Source organism: Limulus polyphemus, unplaced genomic scaffold, assembly GCF_000517525.1.
Source record: "Limulus polyphemus unplaced genomic scaffold, Limulus_polyphemus-2.1.2 Scaffold143, whole genome shotgun sequence".
In the NCBI taxonomy this organism is placed as follows: domain Eukaryota; kingdom Metazoa; phylum Arthropoda; class Merostomata; order Xiphosura; family Limulidae; genus Limulus; species Limulus polyphemus.
The window spans coordinates 361,930-368,043 of NW_013665753.1; the positions used below are offsets into that span (position 1 = coordinate 361,930).

Below are 6,114 nucleotides of genomic sequence, written 5' to 3' on the forward strand. Positions count from 1 at the left end.
TAAGTGTACTATCTTCTGTTGCCTGTATTGCATGCAACATAACAAAAACCTACGTACCAGAATTCAGTTTCAACTACATGAAATGTGACACATGATTTGATGCTCATATAAGTCTTGTTCATTTATAAGTGGCAGATAATATACCTCACTTATCATAAACAACAGGTGGTGGTCAATTTCACAACTTGGCAGTTATGTGTGTAAATGTGGTTTGAACCAAATTAAGTTTATACCTCATGTAAGTCTTGACCAGAGAGAATTGGCATTTAATATACCACTCCCTGCTTATCATAAACAAGAATTGGCAGTCAATTTCACAACTTAGAAAATATATATATTGATCATTTTTATGGATTTTATAAACATTTTTAACAAAAGAATTTACGTACATACAATGGAAGTTCACTTTACATTCACCAGATCTTATTCTACTCTTGAAACATGAGAGTTATGTGGTAACTTTTGAACCCTAAGATGTACATGTAGTATTATGTTTACACTCTGGAATTACTAGGACTTGGGAGTAATTTTCACTATATGCTGTTCATCATTTAAAAAATAATGATAATAATGATAACAACAATCGAAAATTCTGAACATTAAAATTTTACCACGAATATTTGGCACTTAAAAATGGTAGGGCATTACATTGGGATAGAGAATTAATGCAGTAAAAAAGAAAACATTTTGTGTGTTGCAATACTTGCCTGGAGAATTTGCATTCCCCAAGCTCATTGGCTAAAAGCTTTATTGATATATCAAGCATATTTGAAGAGATGAAAAGTATGTCTAATAGAACACCATATTTATATTATATTTACTCAGAGCTGTTATATGGTGCTAAATATTAATAAATGTTTCAAATGAATTAGGTGGAAGTAATTAATATTGTAGGGAAAGGATATATTTTTCTCTTTGTTTGTGATTAATCAAAAATAACCTTGCTGGATTTAATTTATGCTTTGATGATGATGAAGGATGCAACCATTATTTGGTCATTTTTTCCAACTGACTCAGTGGCAACTCTGTTTATGGATATTGCATTCACCTTTAGCTCACTTAGTATAACACACTCTTGCATGTAACAGGTCTCAGATTTCAGTCCATGGTGAGGTATTTTTGATGTCATGGATAACTTATTGAACTGTGATGATGTGCATCAGGTGGTTGTTTCCTCTCTGCTTATTTATTCTCTAGTTAAGGTCCTTAGTTGTTTTATTTCTTTGACTTCTGTGGAACCTGCTTTACTTTTGAAGGATTCTGGCCAGCTTTTCTACCTCTAGCCTTTGTTTTTGGCTCTTCACTTTGTGATGACAAACATTTACTTCTTCCAATTACTTCCATTTGTTTTTTGGTTTTCTGTGCTCATGAATCATGTATGTATGATATTATACCTTTGTTAGCTGTATATCATAATGTGTTTTTGGTTGTTTTAATTTGTGTGCCCCTATGGCCAAATTACAGTGTGGTCCCACATCTTACGTATCTTACTTGTCTTTGTGACTCCTTTGCTATGACCTCAGGTCTTGGCCCTTGTATATTTCTTGATCCCAATCTCTTGTGTCCTTTTTTCTGCTTGGGATACTCCTCTTTCTCCTTCTTTGTATTTTCTTTCCAGCTATTTGTTTGTTTTTGTCTGTCTTTAACCTACTCCTTTAATCTCCTCCCTGAGGCCCTTCTTTTTGGTCCCAGTAGTTTTGGTGGGGAGAATGGTAGTTTCTACTTCTTCCTCTCCTGTCTCTATTTTGACCTGGCTTCTTTGTTGTTGGGATCTCCTCAGTCAGATGTCCACATCCCTTCCTCTTATACTTTGAACCTTTAATTTCACTCTTTTACCAAACAGTGATATGAAATTTCTAGTCCAAAATAACTGTAGGTATCTAACAAACATGACACTTCATGTCAATGGAAGCTGTTACTCATTGCTGCATATGCAATAGAATAGACTTGCCAACTTGCTTGTTGCCTTGACAATGGTTCTATGCAAAGGATTTGTTTCATCTTTTCTGCAGCAAAAGCAACAACAGAACTGTTAAACTCAACAGTCACTATGGGCTCTGGGTAGTGCTGTCTAGCAAAGTTAATACAAACTTGTGTAAGCTCCATAGTGCAAATAACGAAGTGTTCCTGGCTTTCTTGCCATTCTTGTTGTGTTTTCAAATTTCTGCAGGCCTCTGACAAGTTAAATGAAATTGAAGGTTCCACTTCGACGCTGGGGTTGTGGGAGCATTTACTACATCACTGACTAAAATAACTTGCTTGTTCTTAATGGAGTTTTAGGTCTTACTGGTTTATATACTTGGGAGTGTCAGGTGCACTTTAGATCTATTTCTCCCCATTCACAATGCTGTTTATTTCAGCAAAATATTAATCTAATTACTACAAGAGGATCAGAGATTTTGTTAGGTCTCCTGGCACATAACCTTACCCCTATCAAGGCCTCGTTCGTGTAGGAAATCAAATTTAATTAATTTTTTGCTAATTTTTTCAGAATAATTTAGCGAGCTATGTAGGAGCCTACAGCAGCATTTGAAGATTTGCATATTCATGTAGGAAACTTGATAACATATATCTTCAGTACTTTGTAGTCTATTGTAAGTAGAGAATTTTGTATTGTTTTTAATTTATTTATTTTTGTATGTGGGTGCTTTGTTTATGCATCACGGGCATGTATATTCTATTATAGGACATATGTATTTTTTACATATTTTAAATGTTTTCAGCTGATGTTCCACTGTTTTTGCCTGTTAGACTTCTCACATAGTTCGTGCATTGCCAAACTCTGGTTTTTGTATTATTTATGTATTTAACCCACATTTGTTTCAAATTGTAGGTTAAACCTAGGAATTTTGCTGATGTTGCAGCTTGGAGAAGTGTGCCATTCATATATATTTTTGATGGGTGTTTAGTAAGTTTTATTAATTTTGTGAATACTACTACTTTTCAAATTTAGGGGCATGGTGTTCACATACATGATGAACACCTATAGATCAGTAATCAAAATTCAAATTAAGAAAATTTTAAGTGCCTCAAGTATATTGTGACTGGAGCCCAAATCAAATGAAAATAACTATATTTTCCAGTTCAAGTACATTTTATTTTGAATATTCAGAACGTTTATTCAGTACAGTGGATTCCTGTTAGTTGCAACTGCATTTTACCAGCTTTTTAATTGAAATTGATAAAGAATTGAAAATAGTGATGTTTTTAAGTCAGTCACTAGTGAAAGGACAGGAAATCCTTTTAAGGTATAGAAAATTGCAATTAACAGAGTTGCAATTAAGTGGAATCCACTTGATCCTATAGTTTATTCTGCATTCATTATGTTTCAGCAAGAAAAATGTATCCTTAACACTCAACTTTTGTAGCAACTTTGCAATTTAAAATTAACTATGTCTGAACCCTCAAATTTTATCATCATCAGCGTATCAAGATTTTCAAGAGTGAGGGAAGTCCATAAACATGTTTTAATTATATTTTTCCTGCTGAATCTGTTTTCAATATATAACAATGATTGAGGACATATAAGGCAAATCCTAGCTGTTATAAACATATTTAGGTACACTTCATCATGTTTTGTGAAAATCTTGCTTCAGACATATGAGCTGACACTTTTTTCCTTTAATATAAACTTCATCAGTCTTAAGGAATTTACAAAGAATATCTGTTTACTTGTTTCCATAGTCTTTCATCATCCAAAGGTGGAAATGTTCTCTGTAACAACACATCAAAGCAATCAAATGATATATGGTGTTGCCATCACATCAGCTGTGAAGAATTTTGTTGCTATGAATTTATACTTGGCTATTTACTTCAGGAGACCCTGGGCTTAAGCACTGGATTTATTTATCTCAACAACATTCTTTGTTAGAGCTGTTAATCATATCTATTGACCAATCTTGTAACCATGAAACTATAGATACTATAACCTCACAAAATTTTGCATTCCTTTCATAAAATTACAAGTTTTTTGTGCATATAAACCTTAGTTTTTAGTTAAGTATTTTTACTAAAGATTTGTCTGTGAATTTATGGAATCAGAGTCTGACTCAGTCTCTGACTAGTTTGAATGCAAGGAGATTTCCTTGTTAAGATTAAAAATATATTTTTTATTTTACAATTTTCAAATTTCATTTTCATAACCTCTAGAACCTCCTAAATGAATATCAAACGTTTTTTTTTTCTGTGAAAGTTTATATTTTATCTTTTATATTCCAAACCCTGACACTGTATACAGCTTCAGTTTATTTGACCAACCTTGTAATGACAACAAAAAAATATGAAATAAATCGACATTATCCTTTTTTTCTTACTAGAATGCCTGCATATAGTTACATACAATTACATTATTTATTCTTAGCCAAAGCTAATACAATTCAAATCCATGACCAGGTGGTTAGGGCACTTGACTCGCAGTCTGAGCATCGTGGGTTCGATTCCCCAACCCACCAAATATGCTTGCCCTTTGAGCCGTGTGGGTGTTATAATGTGACAGTTGATCCCACTATTCGGTGATAAAAGAGTAGCCCAAGAGTTGGCAGAAGGTAGTGATGACTAGCTGCCTTCCCTCTAGTCTTTCACTGCTAAATTATGGATGGCTAGTGCAGATAGCCCTCATATAGCTTTGTGCAAACTTCCAAACAAACCAAAAATATTCAAATCTCCTGGTCATTTAGATTTATTGCCACTTAGAATAGTATCAAAGTGAATTATCACTGTGAGGAAAACATTGTGTAAACATTGTGTCAAGTTACCAGCACACTCTGTCAAATTACAACGTGTTATGTTCACAAGATGTGCTCATTGAGTATTTTGGGTATTTAATTTTTCTATTTAAGCCAATACGTTTCTAATTTTTACATTTTAGTTACTTTTAGAACAATGAATAAAAATATACGTATAAAACAAGAAATTTAGTGGGTCTTGTAATTTTTTGCTTTCCAAGTCTAAATGATTTTAGTCTTCATGAAAGTTAGCCATATTTTTGTGTAGGCATATTGTTAGTACTTCACTTAATTTTTATTTACCTTAAATATGCAACTTAGAACATAAAATATTAACATGCAATAAAAAAACAATATATCTGAAACTATTATCATTCAACTGGATTTCTAACTAAGCTATATGTGTGTTAAAATAATTTTCTTAATTGGTTAAGGCAACCTTGGCAATAGCAAACTATGAAGTTGATGCAGAATAGCTGAAAAGTTTTCATACTTAAAGAAAGCAGTAACTGTTTCAACTGATTATAAATAATCCAATAACATAGGTCAGAGAGAATTATTCATAACTAGCTGGAGTACGTATGTATCTCCCCATGGACTCAACAAACCTCCATGCCAAATTTGGTGAAGATCCATTAATAGAGGACAAAGTAGTGTTAAAAACATGAAAATGCAAAAATGCCCCTAAAAACTGCAAAAGGGAAAACTCAAAATTTATGTGTATCTTCCCATGAATTTCCATATCACATTTGGGGAAAATCCATCTACAGTAGGTGAGGTAGTGGTAAAAAAAAACGTAAAAATGCCTATAAAAACTGCAAAGTGCAAAACTGAAAATTTGTATGTATCTCCCCATGGACCTGTGAACCTTTATACCAAATTTGGTAAAAATCCATCCACAGGAAGTGAGGTAAAGAAACACCAAAACGCCCATAAAAAATGCAAAACTGAAAATTTATATGTATCTCCCCATGAACCCATTGATCCTCCATATCAAATTTGGTGAAGATACATCCACACACTGTATAGTAGTTATATAGATATACAACAGACAGTACTATTATACTTATATAGATTTTTAAAGATGGTATACAAATTTCAGTTTATGCAAAAAGCTCATTAACTCTTTCAGCACAGGACCAACCTCGTAATCATTTTGTGCTTGTTAAACTTTTCATGATATAACTTTTAAATTAGTAAGCGTATGTCACCAAAATTTGGCAGATTATCCATAAATATTACAATGCTTTCATACACAAAATATCAAATTTTTTTTTATTAAGTCTTAAGGTTTGTTAAACAATGTTTTTCTTATGCCTTTTTTTCCTTTTCACATGTTGCCTATCTAACATGCAAAGTAAATTTCATTTTAAGATTAAAAATACTTTTA

The 6,114-nt window shown here is 32.7% G+C and overlaps 1 protein-coding gene across 8 annotated transcripts in view; it reads left to right on the plus strand.

Annotated features, from left to right (window-relative positions):
* Positions 1-6,114, plus strand: part of LOC106474938 (charged multivesicular body protein 2a-like) — a 44,025-nt gene that overhangs the window by 23,136 nt on the left and 14,775 nt on the right. Inside the window, exon 6 of one of the 8 annotated variants that reach the window (XM_013935641.2) lies at positions 3,685-4,416. The exons of the other annotated variants lie outside the window; for them this stretch is intronic. The gene's annotated coding sequence lies outside the window, so the exon portion shown is untranslated. Of the gene's footprint in view, positions 1-3,684; positions 4,417-6,114 lie in introns of those variants that run through there. 8 annotated transcript variants of the gene reach the window in all.